This window comes from Bos taurus, chromosome 23 (assembly GCF_002263795.3).
Source record: "Bos taurus isolate L1 Dominette 01449 registration number 42190680 breed Hereford chromosome 23, ARS-UCD2.0, whole genome shotgun sequence".
NCBI lineage: Eukaryota > Metazoa > Chordata > Mammalia > Artiodactyla > Bovidae > Bos > Bos taurus.
Genome location: NC_037350.1, coordinates 41,222,359 through 41,244,784, shown reverse-complemented (window position 1 = coordinate 41,244,784; position 22,426 = coordinate 41,222,359). Strand labels below are relative to the sequence as shown.

The window sequence follows — 22,426 nt, the reverse complement described above, 5'->3', positions numbered from 1 at the left end:
CTCAGATGGTGAAGAATCTGCCTGCAATGCGGGAGACCTAGGTTCGATCCCTGGTTCAGAAAGATCCCCTGGAGGAGGGCATGGCAACCCACTCCAGTCTTCTTGCCTGGAGAATTCCCTGGACAGAGGAGCCTGGTGGGCTACAGTCCATGGGGTCACAAAGAGTCAGACACGACTGAGCAATTAAGCACAGCACAGCCTGCCCATTCTACTTCCAAAACATATCCCAGATCTGTTCGGTTCTCTCCGTCTCCACCGTGTGCATCCCTGTCCATGTCAGCATCATATCTCACCTGGACAAGGGCCACAGCTGTCTCCCTGGCCTCTGCTTCCACTTGTACATCCCATGGTCTGTTCTTCACACAGCAGCCAGAGGGCTTTCCTAAACACACACATCACATTCTATTCCTCCCCTGCTCAAAAACTTTTAATTTTTTTTTGAATAAACTTCAAAGTCTTCACCCTGGCTGCTCACACACAGCCCCACATGACCTGATCTCTGCCTGTCTCCGACTTCCCCCACCCTGTCTCTCATCTTTTCTTCCATCTCCCTCTATTTTTCCCAGCTCCCATCTGCTTCGTGTGACCCAGCCTTGCTTCGTCTGTTGGTAGAACACACCAAGCTCACTCCTGCTTCACAACCTGAAGCATTCTGGCCCCAGACCCTGCCACCCTTTGTCACGTCGCCCTGTGTACACCATCATGGCACCTACTTTCTTGACTTGTTTTCTATCCTGAGTCACTGAATATGAACAGTCCCACCTATGTAACAAGCATTATATTAATTACTACAAGCCTGCTCTTGTGCTAAGTATTTTAGCAATATTAACTCATTTAAGCCTCATGATGACCTTTATTCAATTTCCTTAGATGAGAAAATGGAGGCACAGAAACTTCCTCAAGGTCATCCAGCTTGTGAGTGGCAAAATCAAGACTTAAATTAAGCAGTTTGGTATGAGAGTCCTTGCTCCTGGGTGAGGGTCTTATCCATTGTGTGTAACCCTGAATGCCCATCACATAGATTGGTGCCTGGCTCAGGTAGGCACTCAGTAAATATTTGTCAAATAATTGAGTGATTTCATGGTTTCCATGGAGACCCTGACACTGGATGTCCCTGACCTTGTCCTGTGTAAGCCCCCTTTATCTGTCTGATCCTCAGACCCCTGGTATTATTCAGGAACTGGAGTAGCTAACACATTCTGAGCTATTTCAACATCAGCTTCAGCCATAGTAATGTTTGAAACTAAAGCTATCATCTGCCTGAAATCTAACAATGACAACTAACATTTACTTGATGATGTATCATTTCTATAGTGATTTCATGCACATCGTCTCATTAGCAGTGGTCAAAAAAACAAAACCCCACCATTCCAAACACCTCCAGGAGATGAGATGAGACTGAAGCAGTCATTCACATTAGCTCATAGGGTTACTTTAATAGCTTTTCACCTGCAGTTAAAATCAGACCAGAGAAACCACGTGCTATGAATTTGCCTGTGTCAGTAACGTCCCCAGGGAACATTTATCTGAATTAGTAAGACTAATTTTGAGTTGGCAGAGTTAGACCTCACTGAGATCGTCTAGTTATCAGTGGAAAAAAAAAAAGATGAAAGGAGTTAAATATGGCAGGGCCGGGTAGAGCCATATTTATTTATTTTTTCAGTTTTTATTGATTACCTTTATTTATTTATTAATTGGAGGAAAATTGATTTACAATGTTGTGCTGGTTTCTGCCATACAACAAAGCAAGTCAGCCATAATCATACGTATATCACCTCCCTCTTGCGTCTCCCTCCCTTCCGCCCATCCTACCCCTCTAGGTCATCACAGATCATGCTAAGCTAGAAGGCCATATTTATTAAATATTGAGATTTAAAAATCACCTTGCACCTTTGTACCTTCCCTCCTTGGTTTCACAGAGCACTCCCAATCATTACACTGCAGTTGCCCGGTCCTGATCATCTCCCTGTTTTCTTTTAAGCCCTCTCCTAGTTAGCCCATGCTCTGACCATTTCCAGGGGCATCCCTGCCTTTAAAATTTACTTTTCCTGTGTCCCATTACCTGGCGGCTTCACTACATGAGTCACTGGTTCTGATGATGGCTGTCTCCGGGCTTTACCGGAGAATCACTTTCTCCTTGATCACTTCTGTTAGCTTTTGCATGATTTTTCAGTCTCCCTCACTTGGTTACAGGCAACAGGAAGCTAGTCTGGTGCAGTATGAAGAGTATGGGCTTTGATGGCAAGCTGCCTTGGTTCAAATCCTTGCTCTGCCCCTTACTAGAAGTGCAAGCTTTTGCGAAGTACTTCATCTTTCTGGGCAACCATTTCTTCTTCTGTAAAATGGGACTAACACAGCTCCTGTGTGAGAGGGCTGCCATGTAGACGGTATTACTATTATACTAAGAAAGTACTCAGAACACTGTGTGGTAGGTGCTACATTAGTATACTTATTGTTGAAACAGTGACAAGTTTTCTACTCACCACAGCTGGCATAAACATAAGAAGCACTCGCTAAATGTGTGCTGGAGCCAGTCTTATCAGTTTTCTTGTTACAAGTCTCAACGGGTTAAAGTAGTATTTGTCCTAAATAGTACTGCGCCACAAACACCTTACAGACACTGAAAACAAATTTGTAGAATAATAATAATTTTTACAATAATAAAAATAAAACATGATATTATGAAATTGATAACCATTTTTTTTTTTCCAGTGAGAGAGAGAAATTGTTTTCAATCTTTTACTAAGATGACTCTCCAAGCTGAGGGGAGCTGTGAGTCAAGGCCCACATTCAAGCGTGATCTATTACCTTGAAACCCATCAGGAGTGGTGGCAAGACTTGATAGGATGTTCAGATCAAAGATGAACCCAGAAATGATGGAAAGCAGACTCTACAGCTGTAGTCCGGCCTTGCTTAGTTTAGTCCAGATGACATCTGTTCAACTGCAGGTTACCTACAAATATGTGAGTGTGGAATTAAATTTTTATTACTTTAGCTACTGAGATCTTGGAATCATTTAATATGAAGAAATATTATAGTGAAACCGCTCTAGGATAGAAATCAGTACCAGAAGTAGAGTGCTGCCTAAAATACATGTGGCAGTGGCTTTGAGTTTCATTAGCACATGGCAAGGAAACGAGTAGGAGATAGCAACCCCCCTCCAGTATTCTTGCCTGGAAAATTCCATGGACAGCAAAGCCTGCTGGGCTACAGTCCATGGGGTCACAAAGAGTTGAACATGACTGGGTGACCAAGCACACACAAGGAAACAATAACAGAAATTGGAAAAATGATGACCCAAGTTATGCAGTGGCAAAATATTTGGCAAAACTCTCACCTATAAAAATCTGAAAGACAAAAAATGTCCCAAAAAAGCTTGTGAAGAGGGGTACAGAGGTTCTGAGACAGAATATTGATGGTGTGAGCTGTTTGTAATTATACAACTTATATGTCATAAAATAGTACAAGAAGAGATGAGATCTGAAAAGAGCTGATAGATTTGCAAGCAGAACAGAAAGGAAATATACAGAGCTCAAGAATTTTGGAAATTTCAGGGCTGAAGAGCAAAACCATTTCATCTCCAATCAGTAAAAGAGAACACTGAGAAGTTCTTTGAGTATAAAAAACCTACTAAGATTCAGCCTTCAGGGAAAGACCAAATCAAGCTTTTAAAAGTCATTGAAAAGATTAAAGAGGTGCCCAGTAGATTTTTTTTTCTCCTGCAGTAGCCTGATATATCAAAGTAACTATTAATAAGTAAATTGGATAACTCCAAAAAATTGTGAATATGACTTTTGTCACAGAGTTGTCTAAAATCAAATACAAAAAGCCAACAAAGCTTTGAGTGAATATCTTGTCCAAAGCACCATAGATTGGTTTAAAATAGGCTGATTTTTCAAGATGTAGAAAGATCTTTGGGCCTCCAACTTTGTATGGGCAGGAAGCAGGCTTGAGAAAGCTACTCAGCTGCTAGGAAGGTGGGGTTACCAATTCATCCTGATTTGCTTGAGACTTCCTTGGTTTTGCTATTGAAATTCCTGTAGTCCAGAAAAACCTTCATTCCTGGTCAAACTGGGATGGTTGGTCACCTTTCAAGGAGGGCATAGTCTCTAATGCTGTCTATTGTGTAGCTGAGAAACACAGTGCAAATGAAGGAACTCCAGACAGTGGAGTCAAGAGTCATGGAGAAGAGTGGGCTTGGCACCCGTTCCCAGGGAGCAGAACCAAGGCTTAATTAAGGACCATTTCCTACTCCTTAGGGTCGGGAGGCCTGGCAGGATTTCAGAACGGTAGGATTTCAGCTGCCCTTGACCACCGCCATCCTTCCTTAACCCGCCTTGGTTAAGAGCTATGGTTTCAGTTGTTCCCGTTTTTTGCCAGAAATGTTCAGGCCCCACTTGGGATTTTCCCAGGGACCTCTTATGAGCCAAATGATAGACTCAGATTATGAAATGAGGTTTATTTCAGGGACATATGGTTACCAAGGGTCCGCATTTTCCTTGTCTAGCAATGGGGAAAATTGTCAGGTACATTTCAAGGCAGCAACCCAGAGTTGAAGGCCTGATTCCTCTTTGTTCGCCTCAGATCTATGATTCACAAAAGAGAATGTTAGATCAGGCTGTTTTGGAGCAGTTTGGTGTGAATCATCTCTCTTTGAATCGTTTGCACCGGCCAGCTCTGAGGTGTCTGAGTTGCTCATGCCAATCTGTATGGATCACCTACGCACAGCCCGCTGGTCTAATCTCCACGGGTAGGTGAGAAGTAGCTGACTATGCTTCCCTAAGACGCTGAGAACATCCTGCCCACAGGAAGGAATGTTGAGTTATACTCCTTCAAACAGCCAACCTTTTTGGTACCAGGGACTGGTGCTGTGGAAGACAATTTTTCCACAAATCTGGGGGGCAGGGCATGTGGCAAGGAGCAGGGCGATGGTTTGGGGATGATTCAAGCCCATTTCACTTATTGTGCACTTTATTTCTATTCTTATTACATCAGCTCCACCTCAGATCATCAGGCATTAGATCCGGAGACTGGGGATCCCTGCCTTAAAGGTGACTCTGGGGCTTTCCTGTTAGCTCAGTGGTAAGGAATCCACCTGCCAGTGAAGGAGACATGGGTTTGATCCCTGGTCCAGGAAGATCCCATGCTGTGGAGCAACTACGCCGGTGTGCCACAACTATTGAGCCTGTGGTCTAGAACCTGGGAATTGCGACTACTGAGCCCACACTCTACAACCACTGAAACCTGCACGACCCACAGCCCACACCCCACAACAAAAGAAGCCGCCATATGAGGAGACCACGCACTGGGACGATGAGTGGCCCCCACTCGCCGCAATTAGAGAAAAGCCTGAGCAGCAACCAAGACGCAGCCCAGCCAGAAATAAATAAAAGACGACTCTGTCCATGGTATGTACTTAGACCATCTATCTACTATCTACTTCTTTGAAGTCTTAAAGAAAGGTATATTGATGTGGAGATTTCATATATCCAACAAAACTGAAGGTGTAGAATGTTTTAGGCTAGAGGGGTCTTTTAGCTGTTTGTATCACTCATACAGGAAAACCAACAGAGATGTGGGAGAGACAATGTTATGGCTACCACATCTCATTTCATTTCCTTCTCTCTGAGCACAAAGGAGCATCTCTTCCCAGCCTCTTTTATAGTTAGGTCAGGGCCATGTGACTTGGTTTTAGACAGTATACATAGGGCCCCCTGTGCCTCCTTCCACCTCTTCCATATTCTCTCTCCCTGCTCCAGAACTACCTTCCATGACTGGTTACCCACTATGTTTTGATGGCAGCACCACAGGATGGAAGGCACTTGGGTTTCCTATGTTAACCGCTTGCAGGACAGCCTCCCAGGAGTGCGGCCTGGTCTGCTTTGGACTGTGATGCAGGAGAGATTTGGGGATTGTGTGTTACTAGCACTGATTGCCCAGACTACTAGAAAAGGCCAAAGAAATGAAAACGGAGTCTTTACCATACCATTTTTCTCTTACTTCAGATTCAACAGCTGAGTTTAATATGACATCACTTCCCTGCATCAGGAAATGTCACACGTGTCATTGACTGGCCTCAGAGATTCTGGTTGAAGTTGGGTAGTACAGAGAGGGGCTTTCTTGGTAGCTCAGATGGTAAAGAATCCGCCTGCAGTGCAGGAGACCCTGGTTTGATTTCTGGGTCAGGAAGATCCACTAGAGAAGGGAGAGGCTACCCACTCCAGTATTCTTGCCTGGGAAATCTCATGGACAGAGGAGCCTGGTGGGCTACACTCCGTGGGGTCACAAAGAGTCGGACACAACTGAGCGACTAAGCATAGCACAGCACAGTAGAGGGAGGGAGGAGACACTAGGATGCACTGGGTGTCATTGAATGTCCTTGTTCAAAGGATGTACCACAACTGAGCAGCAGAGGTCAGAGTATAAAAATATTTACATCTAAGAATCTAAAAATATGACACCAACAACATAGTTTCTTTCCTTCTTCCAGGCTTCAGGACAACCATTCACAGCCAGCCCCCTGGGGATCTTCCTCCCCATTCCTGTTACTGTTCTTTGTTAATTCTCAGAGAACCTATTCACAAAGTATGATGCATTTATTTCTCTCTTGTCGGAAATAAATCCTAAACATGGAAAGGTTCATACCAGCCTTGATGGCATGCTGGGAGTTTAAATGAGCTCGGAAGTCTCGCTGAGGCAAAGATTTTAAATGTGTCTTAAAGCCCTAATAAGGTCCTTAACAAGCAACAGAAATGGACCCGCTCCCCCGGGGCATTGACCTGGAAGTGTGTCTTTGTTGCTTAAATTATGATTACAGCTTTCTGAGCTCCGGTTTGTTAATGAGCTCTAAATGGAAGTGTTTATCTCAGGGGGAAGTACTGTTTCTTCATCTGGTCCCTGGTGACACACTAAACATACTAATTGATATGAAACTGATTTTTAGGAGACAGGAAAGCCCCCAGGCCTTTGTCACATTGACAGCTGCGGTGAGAACCGCTACAGGACCTGTCACAGCGGGGCTGAAAACAGGCTACCCTCATTTCCCAGCATCCCTGGGGTACGTGGTCCACGAGGCTCTGGTCATTTACGTGCTCAGGCGAAGAGCTGTCTACTCTCACTTGCCCTTATTACCTGCACGGGGATCTTCAAGAGTTCTGGGAAACACCCCTCTCCTTTATACTTGATAAAAAATTTCATATCACTGTTTCACACTGCTTCCAATTTTATCCATTAGAGAGACATTTAGATGAGGAAGACCAGGTAATCTCCTCCTCAGAAATGGGAAAAACTGCAACACAGGTGGAAGACAAAGGGTCCATCCGTAATGCATACAGAGAATACTCAGATCAAGGAGAGAGAAAATGGACTGACTGGAAAAAAGGACATGAAAATATGAAATACCAATGGTCAATGACTATCTTTTATTAAACAGGTTAACTTTACCAGTAAGTAAGAAAATAAATGAGATATAAACACCATGAAGAGAAATAGCCCCTTGCCGTCAACCAAATTGGAAAGTCTTTTATTCTTCATAGTAACACGTAGTGACATTGAGGGTGTGGGGAAGTAGGCATTTTAAAATACTGCTGGCCACGCTGTTGCTGCTGCTGCTAAGTCGCTTCAGTCGTGTCCGACTCTGTGTGGCCCCATAGACGGCAGCCCACCAGGCTCCCCCGTCCCTGGGATTCTCCAGGCAAGAACACTGGAGTGGGTTGCCATTTCCTTCTCCAACGCATGAAAGTGAAAAGTGAAAGTGAAGTCGCTCAGTGGTGTCTGACTCTTCGTGACCCCATGGACTGCAGCCTACCAGGCCCCTCCGTCCATGGGATTTTCCAGGCAAGAGTACTGGAGTGGGGTGTCATCGCCTTCTCCATCTGAGGTCTTAAATTTCACTTTTAAGAATTTATTCTAAGGAAATAAATATGAATGTATGTCAAAATATATTTAAAGGGTTAATTTAGTGCAGAATTACTTAAAATAATCATATTGAAAGACAACCAAAAATCTAACAATGGGGACTTGGCAAAATAAAGTACATAGCAGCCATGTGATAGAATGCAATGTAGCTGTTAAAACTGACAGTCTAGAGCACTTAATTATACGAAAAAATATTCTGGACATATTAAGTGAAAATAGTGAGTTGCAAAATAATATTACCCCAATTTAGAAAATTTAAAAGAAAAAAATATATTTACAGAGAAACCAGAATGAAAGGATGCACATCAGAGTGTTAGTAGTTGTTTCAGTGGGATGGGATTTTTTTCTGTATTATGATTTTCTGTATTTCTTTCTCAAAAAATTTTAGTAAATTAATTTTTTTGGCTGCACCGCATGGTCTGCAGGATCTTATTTCCCTGACTAGGCACGGAACCCACGTCCCCTGCAGAGGAACCCACGTCCCCTGAGGAGGAACCCACGTCCCCTGAGGAGGAACCCACGTCCCCTGCAGAGGAACCCATGTCCCCTGAGGAGGAACCCATGTCCCCTGCGGAGGAACCCATGTCCCCTGCAGAGGAACCCATGTCCCCTGAGGAGGAAACCATGTCCCCTGCAGAGGAAGCACCTTCTTTTTTTTTTTTTTAAACATGAAAACTTCCACAAATGTTCAGGTGGAAAGTTACTTTCATGGCCACATGTACTAGCTTGCCTGGCTAGCATTTTGTTGAACACTCAGTGGGAATTGCTTGAAACTTTAGAAAAAGAGAGAAGAAAATAAGCTATCTTGCAAGTTGGAACATTCGGGAAGAAGCAGAGCAGAAGCTCTTGGAGACCTTGGCTATAAGATGACAAGAGGGAGAGAGACCCATAGGTAGGAGAGAGACATAGGCAAGATCTTGGAAAACGGCAAAGACAACATCATCTGCAGTAAGTACCAATGCTTTACCCTCTAAGTCCACCATTCAAAACCTCAGTTGTCTTCCCAATGCCCATTGGGGAGACAGGTCATGTTTTAGCTCTCCTTACAAAGGTATCCATAAAGAAGAGGCTTTACCTTGGGCTACTACTGAAGAGGAAATGTGCCTTTTTCTTTCCCTTAATTTTTGGAAAAGATTTATTAAGAATTGGGGATAACAAGGAGGAGGGACAGTAAACCATTTTGTGAAAGTGAAGTGAAGTCGCTCAGTCGTGTCCGACTCTTTGCGATCCAGTGGACTGTAGCCCACCATGCTCCTCTGTCCATGGGATTTTCCAGGCAAGAGTCCTAGAGTGGGGTGCCATTTCCTTCTCCAGAGGATCTTCCCAACCCAGGACTCGAACCCAGGTCTCCCGCATTGTAAGCAAGACATTTTACCGTCTGAGCCACCATGGAAGTCTTTGGTTGGGTACAAAATGGAACCAACAGAAAAGGTGATTCCTCGCCCCAGATAGAGCAGATTGAGGTGCCAGCAAGCGGAGTGGATGAGCTGACCTGACAGGATCCTTTTCAGCCGTGGGGTGACTTTTTGGCTTCAACTTCTCAGTGCTCCAAATCCCTTCTATACGAAGGTCATGTACAAAGTCAGTACTGGGCTTTGACTGCTCCTGGGTTTCTGATACTGCCTATGGTGTACATCAAAGAGCTCTTTCAATATGTCAAGTAGTAAGCAAAGAGATACGCGTGAACTGGAGGGGCCAACAGGGAGGGAGGCAAGGCTGGAGACCCTGTCCTGTGGGGGCCAACGGAAGGAAACCGGGCTTTTTTGCCCAGAGGAAAAAAGTTTTAGTGGGCACAGGTCATCCTCTTCTAATTTAAGATGCTGTGAGGAAGAGGGAATAGATTTGTTCTGTTTGGCTTCAAAGAGTAGAACTGAGGACCCAAGGCTACTCAGGGGTTGGTTGTGCTTCCGAATAAGACAATTCTAATAGGTACAATAGCTAACCTGAGGATTTGTGAGGAAGAGTAAAAACTAGGTGTTTATTTTTTGATCTCTTGTTGCAGGTGGGCTTCCTGGGAGGCAGACTCAGAGATTAGCTGCAGGTTACTACGGAGTGTTCTTGGGATCAATAATTGTGGACGGGAAGGAAACAGGATTGTGCAAAGGGAGGAGAGAAGGCATGCAGTCTAACCAGAACCCTTAACTAATCCTACAGAGAAACTCAGACATAGGATGGTCTACCAGAGCCATTCTGTGTTTGAGTGAAAGGGCTCAGCCTGTATAAGACCTCTGTTTCAGTCAGGGGACCCAGATTGCCCCAGGAAGGTGGCATGGCTTTGGGAGAGAAGTCCCTTCAGTAAAGTCTTTCACGTTTGAACAGGGATCTGGGTGGCTCTCTACAGCAGTCATTATGACTTGGGAGAGGGTAGGAGTTTTAACCAAGACAAAAAAGGCTTTGAATAGAAAAGAAAAGATTGATTTGACTATATTAAAAATCAGAATATCCATTTGTCAAAATATTTCATAAAGAAAATACTTAAAATCTGTGAAAAGATTTTAACACATACAATTGAGAAAGTATTAATGTCAAGACTATGTAAAGAATGTCTGCTGCTGCTGCTAAGTCACTTCAGTCGTGTCTGACTCTGTGCAACCCCATGGACTGCAGCCTACCAGGCTTCTCCAACCATGGGATTTTCCAGGAAAGAGTACTGGAGTGGGTTGCCACTGCCTTCTCCGAAAGAATGTCTGCTGCTGCTGCTAAGTCACGTCAGTCGTGTCCGACTCTGTGCGACCCCATAGACAGCAGCCCACCAGGCTCCCCTGTCCCTGGGATTCTCCAGGCAAGAACACTGGAGTGGGTTGCCATTTCCTCCTCCAATGCATGAAAGTGAAAAGTGAAAGTGAAGTTGCTCAGTCATGTCCGACTGTTCTAGACCCCATGGACTGCAGCCTACCAGGCTCCTCCGTCCATGGGATTTTCCAGGCAAGAGTACTGGAGTGGGGTGCCATTGCCTTCTCCGAAAGAATGTCTACATATCATTAAATAAACAATCCTGTAAGAAAATAGACAAAATCAGTAAACAGGCATTTTATGTAAGAAAAAAACATGTGTTGCCAATAAAGACATGTAGATATTTAATTTTACTAATGATTAGATGAGATATAATTTTATACATATTTGATTGGTCAAAATTAAGAATTCTGATGATACAACTATCGGAGGGCATGTAGACCAACAAAATTTCTTATACATCGTTGGCAGGAGTGTAAATTGTTATGACTGCTTTGGAAAACAGTTTGGTATTGCCTCAGAAAATTGAATAACATATAATCCAGTAATTCTGCTAGATTCTGCACATGTACAATAACAGACAGAGAAGCACTATTTGTGAGAGCAAAAACCTAGAAACAACCTAAATGCCCACTGACAGGAGAGTAAAAATTAAGGTATATGTACACAGTGGAATATTATATAGAAGCAAAACCAAATGAACTATAAGCAGCTGTATGGATAAGCCTGAGAAGTTTAATATTCACTGAAAAATGTAAGTCTAGAATATTAACTACAGTATGGTATCCTTTTTATAGAGTTAAAAGGTAAAACTAAGCGATATATGTTGGGAACACATATATATGTGATGGACTATAGATATGTAAAAACAAAAGAATAATCCACAATATAGTGGTTATTCTTGGGTGAAGGAAGGCTAGGGGATGGGAAGAAAGAGGAGCATATAGGTAACATATATTACGATACCAATTAATGTCAATACTGTACTTTTTGTGTTGATTGTAGGTTTATGAGTGTTCGTTATATTATTAATAAATTGAATAAATGAATTTTAAAATTTCAGAGGAAGACATGTTTGAACTAGTGATGAGAATATATCAAGAACCAGGGATTATGATTAATTCAAATTGTGCATCTGAGGTTCCAAAAAAGGAAGTGGAGCAGAAGAAACAGGAGGGAAAGAGAGCTGCCGTTGTTAGGGTTAGGTAGAGTGGCTCACGGAGAGGCCACAGGTACTGTTTGCTGGGGGTGTGGTGCTCGTAATTTCCTATAAAAAACATACAGAAACATATGGGACTGCTTGCTGAACTGTATAATCATTCCCTTCCCCCTGTGGAGACCCCAGGACCCCAAAGACAACGTAAAGTCTGTGTCCATCCATTCTGCAGATCAGTCTGTTGACCTACAGGAAATGACCTGCCTGAGTGACGTTTCAGCCATCTTTCTGATGGAGATATTTGATTGATTTGATTATTCCCGGTTAGTTCACAACAATGATGGAAAGATCCTTTAGAGACTTTTACGGGAAAGTACCCTGCTGCCAAGCGTTTAATTCTAGGTAATAGCTCTGCCTGTGCTGTGATCGGAAGTCTTGGACGGTGGGAATGTCTTAAAAGTGGAAGAAATGGGGTGTTTTCCAATCCTGGAGGCATTTGAACAGAAGTAAGAGGGCATTTGGGGAAAGTTACTGAGAAGATTTGAGCTAGATGACCTTTAAGATACTTTCTACCTCAGGCTGTGCATCCAAGTTCAAGCCTCTTCCAGAGGGCAATGTGGGCAGAGCACACTTTACTTAACTGAACTGCATTTTAGGCTCTACCCATCCCCCTACCCTCTAGGAGCAATTTTGTCATAAGTTAATAGCCTGTCCTGTTAACTTAGAAATATACAACACTAATTAGATATCTAGCATATGGGAATTTGAGCCTTGAAAATATGAACCAAATAATCACAAGGCCAGAAACATTTTTATTAAGCTTTCCCCCTTCCTTGTAACCAAATCCCATATCCACAGAGATAAAGATGAAATGAAAATATGGTTGGTATCCTTCATGTTTCCATATATTTCTTAGGATAACAAGTACCTTTAACCGATCTTAATAGCTAGAGAACTATTCACTCAGATAATTTTTTGCACATAGGCTTTATCTAGCATCTTGTTTGGATTCCAGGCTTCTCTGGATGAACTTGTGATTTGCTTGTCTGATCCAGGGCACATTACTCATTAAAAATAAATAGGCAAAGAGCTTTGGAGATTGAAGCTTCATGTTTTATTTGTTGAAAAGAAAGAGGTCATGTCAACTAATCAACTTCAACACACATAAATGCAATTCCCAAGCCTCTGTGTGCAGGGTTTAAAGGAGAGATTACAAAACCAACTTATTAACAAGTACTGAGGGAGATTCCTTGAACGTCTGGGTAAAGTTGGGTTCTGCTGAATACAGGCTGACCACCCAAGTAGCCCCACTATGCGGGCTTACTGGCCCGTTTAGGACGGGTCCAATAGAAGGATTGATTTTGGAATATTTTACTCTAAGAGTCAGAATAGTTTAGTTGCATTTATTTAAGCGTTCTCTATGTACAGTGGATATGGGAAGTGACTCTAGGGAAAACTGTGAATTTCTACTATCTTTTTTAGTATCTTTTTCTCCTTCAACATACTAAGTATGGGAAGGAAGCATGGGGTTTTGAATTCAAAACAAAAAAGAAAATGTGTTTCAGACTAGCTCTGTTTCATGACATTGATATGGTGTTAGTTGCTCAGTTGTGTCTGTCTCTTTGCAGCACCATGAACTGCAACCCACCAGGCTCCTCTGTCCATGGAATTCTCCAGGCAAGAATACTGGAGTGGGTTGCCATTCCTACTCCAGGGGATCTTCCTGACCCAGGGGTAGAATCTAGGTCTCCTACATTGCAGGCAGATTCTTTACCATCTGAGCCACCAGGGAAGACCCATGACATTGATAAGGTATTGGTATTTTACAGCTTTGAGGTTTATTCATTTTTAAAATGAGAAGCATAATTCATCTTATAGGGTTGTGTGAGAGTTAAATGAAACCAGTTATGTATGCGTTTTGAATATACCTTGATGCGAAGAGTTGACTCATTTGAAAATATCCTGATGCTGGGAAAGATTGAGGGCAGGAGGAGAAGGGGATGACAGAGGATGAGATGGTTGGATGGCATCACCGACTCAATGGACATGGGTTTGGGTAGACTCCGGCAGTTGGTGATGGACAGGGAGGCCTGATGTATTGCGGTTCATGGCGTCGCAAAGAGTCGAACACAACTGAGCGACCAAACTGAACTGAACTGCTCTGAAAATTATTTAAAGTAGCTTATAATAAGGCTCTATTTAACACACACATGCACATACCCATATATGTCACACATAGATGCACATACTTACTCATATACTATTCACAACTATAACATAAATTAAAAACACAGATAAAGAATGAAAGGAAAACAAAGGTGGAAACACATTGAAGACAAGTGAAAAATAAAATGAGTGGAATTTTTTAAAAAAGGAAATCTTGTCTGTGAAATGCTTCACAGTGTCCATAATATAAAAAAGGAAGCAGTTTTCCAAAAGAACTGCCAAATACCATTTGTTCCAAGACCAGTCAGGAAATTTTTCCATGTAAAAAAGACAGTGGAAGTGATAATGCCAAAATCTTTGACAATGATCTTACAGTAAATCCAATGATGAGCTTCATAGGACTCTTTGTTGTATTGGTTTTTGATGGCATTGCATTTAAGTAAATACTATCAGAAGGCTTCCCTGATGGCTCCACAGGTAAAGAATTCACCTGCAATGCAGAGACACAGGTTCGATCCCTGGGTTGGGAAGGTACCCCGAAAAAGGTAATGGTGACTCACTGCAGTATTCTTGTCTGAAAAATCCCATGGACAGAGGAGCCTGGTGGGCTACAGTTGAAAGGGTCTAAAAAAACCGGACACGACTGAGTGACTAAATACAAAACACAAATACAATCAGAAAAACACATGTCAAGATTGCACAGAATGCGTCTGTAGGTATCTTGCACTTTGATGACCTGGCTTGCCTGCCCGGGAGAATGGATAGATTGCGTATGTTTCGAGCAGTTCTTCCTGAACAAGACAATGTACGTCAGTGAGCACACAAACAGCAAAGTGCAGTAGAGCAGTGTGTAGCTGGGAACCTCTACCACTCACCAGAAATCTAGCTTGTGTCCATACTTGTGGGCCCGTCATGATCACAAAGCAACTCCACAGACTTCTCTCTGATAAAGCTGGCTCATAGAAGCTTAAAGGGTCACTCCTGTTAGAAATATCTGCATTTTAATAAGCAATTCTGACATCCTAAACCCCTAAAGTTCCAAAGGAATGGGTCTTTAATGAGAGTGCTTTGTTCACAATGAAAGGAGGGGTATGAGGAGGTATATTTTTTTTCTGGCATTTTGTTATCAATATAAGTGATCATGACTCCGTTATATAAACGACTTCCCTAAGCAGAGATTCAAAGCCTAAATCTAATGAACATTTTTTCTTCCAATTTTTTTTAAAGCTATCCATTTTTAAATTTTATTTTAATTTTTAAATTTAATTTATTTATTTTAATTGAAGGCTAATTACTCTATAATATTGTAGTGGTTTTTGCCAAACATTGAAAAGAATGCATTTGAATCAGTTCTAATGAGGCGGATGAAACTGGAGCCTATTATACAGAGTGAAGTAAGTTAGAAAAACACCAATACAGTATACTAACGTATATATATGGAATTTAGAAAGATGGTAATGATGACCCTATATGCGAGACAGCAAAAGAGACAGATGTAAAGAACAGTCTTTTGGACCCTGTGGGAGAAGGCGAAGGTGGGATAATTTGAGAGGGTAGTGCTGAAACGTGTATATTATCATATGTGAAGCGGATCACTGGTCCAGATTCAATGCATGAGACAGGGTGCTCAAGGTTGGTGCGCTGGGATGACCCTGGGGGATGGGATGGGGAGGGAGGTGGGAGGGGGGTTCTGGATGGGGAACACATGTGCGCCTGTGGCTGATTCATGTCGATGTTTGGCAAAACGCTATCCATTTTACAAGGCAAAAACTTTCATTGACTGCATCTTCCAAGACAATTGTTGCTTCCATTAGAAACCTTGTTCCTAACATGTCCTTAATGATTCCAGGGTGCTTTTGCTCTGAATCATCTTACTCTGTTCCCAAGAGCAACACGCCATTCACAGCAAGATCTGATGGGAACAATTTATTTTCAAAATGATTTTTCTTTCTGTAAAAAGCTCTTATCATCCATTTTATTTAAAACTTTCTTCTAATTAAATCTCATTACTAAAAAATTCAGTTCAATCTTTATGCCATTAGGTAGGAATGCTCTGAAAATCAAATAGCTTTCAGGGTCACAAAAGAAAATGAATTCATCAAATTGGGAGTTGCTTTGGAAAGAGCTTGCTACCTGGAAAGTTGATCAATACTTTCTGTGTATCAATTCATGAATGTATAATAATCAGTCAGAAGTGGAGGCTGTGTATGGAAAGGGTCACAATAAGCAAGATGACTTCTTTTAGCCTCTACACTCACAAGGTCTTCAGGTAATGGAAGACACAATTACTCACCTGGCACTCAACAAACCCTTCTCATTAAAAAAAGCCCACAATTATTTAGTTAGTTTAGACTAATGGAGTCTATGTATTTAGCTGGAGTTCCTCAACATGAACAGTGGCAAAAAATTTACCATAAATTGGCTCTCTATATCATTCTGGGCTTCCCAGGTGACCTAGAGGTAAAGAATCCACCTGCCAAAGCAGGAGGCTCAAGAGACTCAGGTTGGATCCCTGGGTCAGGAAGATCCCCTGGAGGAAGAAATGGCAACCCACTCCAGTATTCTTGCCTGGAAAATTCCATGGATATAGGAGCCTGGCGGGCTACAGTCCATGGGGTTACAGAGAATCAGACATAACTGACGTCGCGCGCGCCCACACACACACACACACCCTTCTAGAAAAAAAAAGAGTTCCTTCCTTCCTTTCTTTCTTTTAAATGAAAGTATAGTTGATTAAAGAAGAGTTTCTTGGGGGCTGAAACAGCGTCTCTTTCAAGGAGGAGTGTTGTTTTTGACCAATTTGTTTTCGTCCATTTTATCTGAAGAAGTCATTATTCACAAAGAGAAGATGGGCATCATGTTTTGAAAAGCTGCAAAACAGTTAAGTAGAAACATTCACTTAGAGATCAATCGAACTCTTTCTGACCAGTTCCCTGGAGGCTTGGTGGGTGCAGAATCAATCCAGGAAGGGAGTGAGGTTGAGGCTGGTGATCAAACTGACGGTCATTTGGGAAAAGGGTATATCACTTGGGTTCTAATCAGGAGACAGAAATCACACAGTACTGTAAGCAGATTGAATGTAAAGAATTATTAAGCTGTGATAGCATAACCATAAAGATGTAAAGACAACTCTAAAGGGTATCATAGGGCTTAGAGGGAGTATCCAGGGAAGCACACACTTGGGAGGGTACCCTCCCTAAGCCTGAGGCTCAGAAGGTAAAGTTGAAGCCCAGAGGAGGATTTTGCTGTGCTGCCAGTTCTAGAGCTCATCCTTAAGCGCCAGGCAAGTAGGAAACATCCTTCTGGGCTGCAGGTAATTTGGGCAGGTGTACAAGGTGGGCAGATGCAGAGAGAGTTGAGGTACCACTGTGTGTAAGGCCTGGATTGCTGGGTGTCCGCACTGGGAAGGCCATGGAAAGGTCGTCACCAGGCCCAGGAAGTGTTCAAAGTCCTTAAAGGTCTGCAGACATGCAGCTGTGGCAGACACCACCAGTTGTCCCTGCACACATGTCCCACTAACAGACCGGGCAGTAGGAACACAAAGAGGAAAGCATATGCAACTCAATACCAGAAAAACAAACAAAAGTGGGCAGGAGATCTAAACAGACATTTCTTCAAAGAAGATACACAGATGGCTAATAAACACATGAAAAGATGCTCCACATCACTTATTATTAGAGCAATGCAAATCAAAGCTAGAATGAGGTGTCAATTTACACTGGTCAGAACGGCCATCATCAAAAAATCTACAAACAATAAATGCTGGAGAGGGTGTGGAGAAAAAGGAATTCTCTTTCACTGTTGGTGGGAATATAAATTGATACAGCCTTTATGGAAGACAATATGGAGATTCCTTAAAACTAGGAATCAGTTCAGTTCAGTTGCTCAGTCATGCCCGACCCTTTGCGACCCCATGAATCACAGCACGCCAGGCCTCCCTGTCCATCACCAACTCCCGGAGTTCACTCAAACTCACATCCATCGAGTCGGTGATGCCATCCAGCCATCTCATCCGCTGTCATCCCCTTCTCCTCCTGCCCCCAATCCCTCCCAGCATCAGAGTCTTTTCCAATGAGTCAACTCTTTGCATGAGGTGGCCAAAGTACTGGAATTTCAGCTTTAGTATCATTTTTTTCCAAAGAACACCCAGGACTGATCTCCTTCAGAATGGACTGGTTGGGTCTCCTTGCAGGCCAAGGGACTCTCAAGAGTCTTCTCCAACACCACAGTTCAAAAGCATCAATTCTTCGGCGCTCAGCTTTCTTCACAGTCCAACTCTCACATCCATACATGACCACAGGAAAAACCATAGCCTTGACTAGATGGACACTCAGCCATAAAAAGAAGCTCATTTGAGTAAGTTCTAATGAGGTGGATGAACCTAGAGCCTATTATACAGAGTGAAGTAAATCAGAAAGAGAAAAACAAATATCGTATACAATGCATATGTATTTAATCTAGAAAGATGGTACTGACGAGCCACTGCAGGGCAGCAGCAGAGATGCAGACGTAGACGACAGACTAGTAGACGTGGGCAGGGGAAGGAGAGCAGGGGGTGCATGGAAAGAGTAGCATGGAGACATACGCAGTATCACGTGTAAAACGGATAGCCAGTGCGAATTTGCTGTATGACTCAGGGAACTCAAACCGGGGCTCTGAGACAACTTAGAGGGCTGGGATGCGGTGGGAGGTAGGAGGGAGGGCCAAGAGGGAGGGGACATATCTGTACCTGTGGCTGATTCATGTTGATGTACGGCAGAAACCAGCACAATATTGTAAAGCAATTATCCTTCAATTAAAAATGAATAAAAAACAAACTCACAGAAAAAGAGATCATAATTAGGGTGTGGGGGAAATAGGAAGAAGGCAGCAAAAAGTACAAAATTCCAGTTATGAGATAAATGTGTATATGTGTGTGTGTTTAGTCATTCGTGTCTGACTCTCTGTGACCCCATTGACTGGGGCCTGCCGGGCTCCTCTGACCATGGGATTTTCTTGGGTAGGAATGCTGGAGAAGGTTGCCATTTCCTACTCCAGGGGATATAATATATAATATGATAAATATAGTTAACACTGGTGTATGTTACATATGAAAGTTGTTAACAGAGTAAACCTAAGAGTTCTCATCATAAGAAAATGTTGGGTTTTTTTCCATTTTGTAACTCTATGAGATGGATGTTCACTAAACTTCCTGTGCTAATTATTTCATGATGTCCAAAAGTAAAGGCATTATGCTGTACACCTTTTAAAGTGCTGTACAACAATTATATCTCAATAAAACTGGACAAGAAAAAAGAAACGTTTAAAAAAAACACCCAAGAAACAAAATGTTACTCAGTAGTGTCTGACTCTTTGCAACCCCAGGGACTGTAGCCCTCCAGGCTCCTCCATCCATGGGATTTTCCAGGCAAGAAAAAACCCACTAGAGTGGGTTGCCATGCCCTTTTCCAGGAGATCTTCCTGACCCAGGGATGAAACCCCAGTCTTGTATTACAGGCAGACTACCATTTGAGCCACCAGGGAAGTCCCTGAAAAGACAAAGGGCAGTAGCCAAACCCGGGAAGAGAACCCGCCTTTCTCCAACGGTGCCCCTGTAGCGCCCTCTACTGACAAAATTTATATCACATTCAATGTAAAGAAGAAAAGCTTGGGGTCCAGTCCATTGTGGCAGTTCAGTTCAGTCACTCAGTCGAGTCGTACTCTTTGCGACCCCATGGACTGCAGCACACCAGTGAAGGGGTAATACACTGATAACCAATTCATTTATGGTGATACAGAGCTACTTACAAAAGTAGTGAGCAAGTAGGAAGGGGGAGTGAACCAGCAGTCCCGCCCACCAAATGCTGAGGTTTGTAGAACCTGGTCTGTACGGATACGACAGGATAGACAACAATGATGCTCTGCTTCAGCGAAGTGGCGCCACCAATCCATACATTTAACTATTTGCTTACCAAATAACTGTATTCCTTATAGCATAAGTGAGTAGGTTCCACCCTGTGTCTGGCCATTGCAAAAAAAAAGGAATCAATCAATTACATCAGCTAAGTCAGGGAAGAAATTGGATTGGTAGCTAGGGGTCAGGTATAAGGAACAATGGGTTGATTTTTCAGTTTTCAGAGAGTTGATGGATAATCGACCGGCTAACCTTTGGCAACCAGTAAATAGGCTCCGGCGCTTTGGGAGGGCTGTAAGGGAGGTGGAAGGGGACACAGAGATGACTCTGAAAATTGTACTGGAACAGTCTAAGAATTAAAAATAGTAGCTTTTAACACCCCCTCCTTGTCTTCCCATTACCATGGCAACATGGGACCACTCCACATGTAGCCCATTTGTAGACTTTGCTTGACATTTGCCTGAACCCATTTTCAACCTAGATGTCAATGCTCCAGGAGGAGGGAGTGGGCAAGAGGGGGCTTATACCTGGTCCTCACATTTCCTGAGAATTTCAGGACCCCCCCCCCACTTTGGTGCGTGGATTCAGGCTCCAGGTCTCCAGAGGCTCTCTCTGCTCCCCGGGAGCACTCAGAGCTTCATGTTTACTGTGCCATCAAGATATGTTCTAAGTAGAAATGCATTTTTAAATTTTAAATTAAAATTTTAATTTATTTATTATGAAATTAATTTAAATTTAATCTTTAATTTTTTTTAAATTAAAATAAATAGAAAACGCCACCATGGGGGCTAATCCTGAGAACATGTGGGAAAATGCATTTGCTTAGGCAGCTGTGTGACTGCCCTTGGTTAGGAGCAGAGAAATAGCTAAATACATCTTTCATTGATCACAACAGGCTACAAATAATTTGCTGAAAAAATAGTGCATCTCATGGGTCTTTTTAGTTTTACAAATAGAAAAATTTATCCAAAATTTTTAAAAGTGTGTTTGGTCTCAATGACTTAGTTTGGGTCTATAAAGTAATGGCCGGAGAAGGCAATGGCACCCCACTCCAGTACTCTTGCCTGGAGAATCCCATGGATGGAGGAGCCTGGTAGGCTGCAGTCCATGGGGTCGCTAAGAGTCGGACACGACTGAGCGATTTCACTTTCACTTTTCACTTTCATGCATTGGAGAAGGAAATGGCAACCCACTCCAGTGTTCTTGCCTGGAGAATCCCAGGGACGGGGCAGCCTAGCGGGCTGCCGTCTATGGGGTTGCACAGAGTCGGACACGACTGAAGCGACTTAGCAGCAGCAGCATAAAGTAATGGCACAGAGATGTGATCATTATTTGCTTAATCAACTTTAGGTAAATAATTTCAAATTACTAAATTATATGTGTGTATATATCTATAGATATATATCTTGCATATCTGACTACCCAAATAATTTCTGACTCTTCATAAAGCCTTACAACATGAAGCAGGTATGATCTGAATGAATAAAAATATTATTAAAATTTGGTTTTACGAGAGCTTATTTACAAGGAATGGTTGAGAATTTTAAAAGAACTTCATTATCCAACCATTAACAATTACCAACAGGATGTAGATAGTGTGTGTGTGTGTGTGCGTGAGAGAGAGAGGTCTTTAAAAATGACTTTTGCAGTGACATTCTGTTGAATGACAGAGTGACCTGACTGATAACAGGACTCAGTGGGGACTGAGTTTTTCCTAAGTAAATTATGGTTAGAAGATAATCATGTTTGGAAGACTTTTCTGTCTTCAGATTTTATTAAGCCAGGTGGGGTCTCCCAGAATTACTTGTCTGGAATCATCAGTGGATAAGAATAAATGGTAATTTATTCTGCATATTTCCCTTCTGAATCAAGAGGGCGACATGTAGGTAAGGGTGCTATGGAACCCCTGAGCGTGTGGGGGGCCAGTGGAGACCCAGTTGGAGAAGTCAGGAGACTTGAGGGCAAGGTTGGTGGGGCAAGTTTGAATTGTCACAGTTCTACATAGCAGGTCACCTCCGTGACTTAAAATACCTATGGGAGGAAGTGAGAAGCAGGAATTGTCATTTCCATTTAATCGATAAGGAAAAACTCAGAAAGGTCAAAGGATGTATATGCCCAGGGCCACACAACTGATGAGGAACAGAACTGGGATCGAAAACCCGGTCCTCTAACTACAAATGTTGTGTTCCTTCTACTTCAGTACGCTGACTCATATCCACCCAGTTCCTTCCCAAGTTCTAATTGTTTTAAAAAATCCATGAGGGGCCTTCCCTGGTGGTGCAGGGGCTAAGACTCCTTGCTCCCCATGCAGGGGGCCTAGGTTCGATCCCTGACTAGGGAACTAGATCCCACATACTGTAAGGAAGACCCAGTGAAGCCAAATAAGGGAATACAATTAAAAAAAAAAATCCATGAGATAAATGCAAGGGAACTAACAGTGGATGGGTGGTGTACTTCATTTTCTAAGGATAAATGTCTTCCTTTGTTGCTAAATAATAGTAATAGACTCTAAATATTACCATGAAAATGTTTAATAAAAATGCCTGAAGAGTTCTTTATAA

At 42.6% G+C, this 22,426-nt stretch overlaps 1 long non-coding RNA gene across 1 annotated transcript in view; it reads right to left on the bottom strand.

Annotated features, from left to right (window-relative positions):
• The window catches only part of LOC132343647 (uncharacterized), a 241,506-nt gene that overhangs the window by 60,643 nt on the left and 158,437 nt on the right, over positions 1–22,426 (bottom strand). Inside the window, exon 3 of the long non-coding RNA XR_009492579.1 lies at positions 2,809–2,953. This is a non-coding gene — a long non-coding RNA (uncharacterized lncRNA). The remainder of the gene's footprint in view (positions 1–2,808; positions 2,954–22,426) is intronic.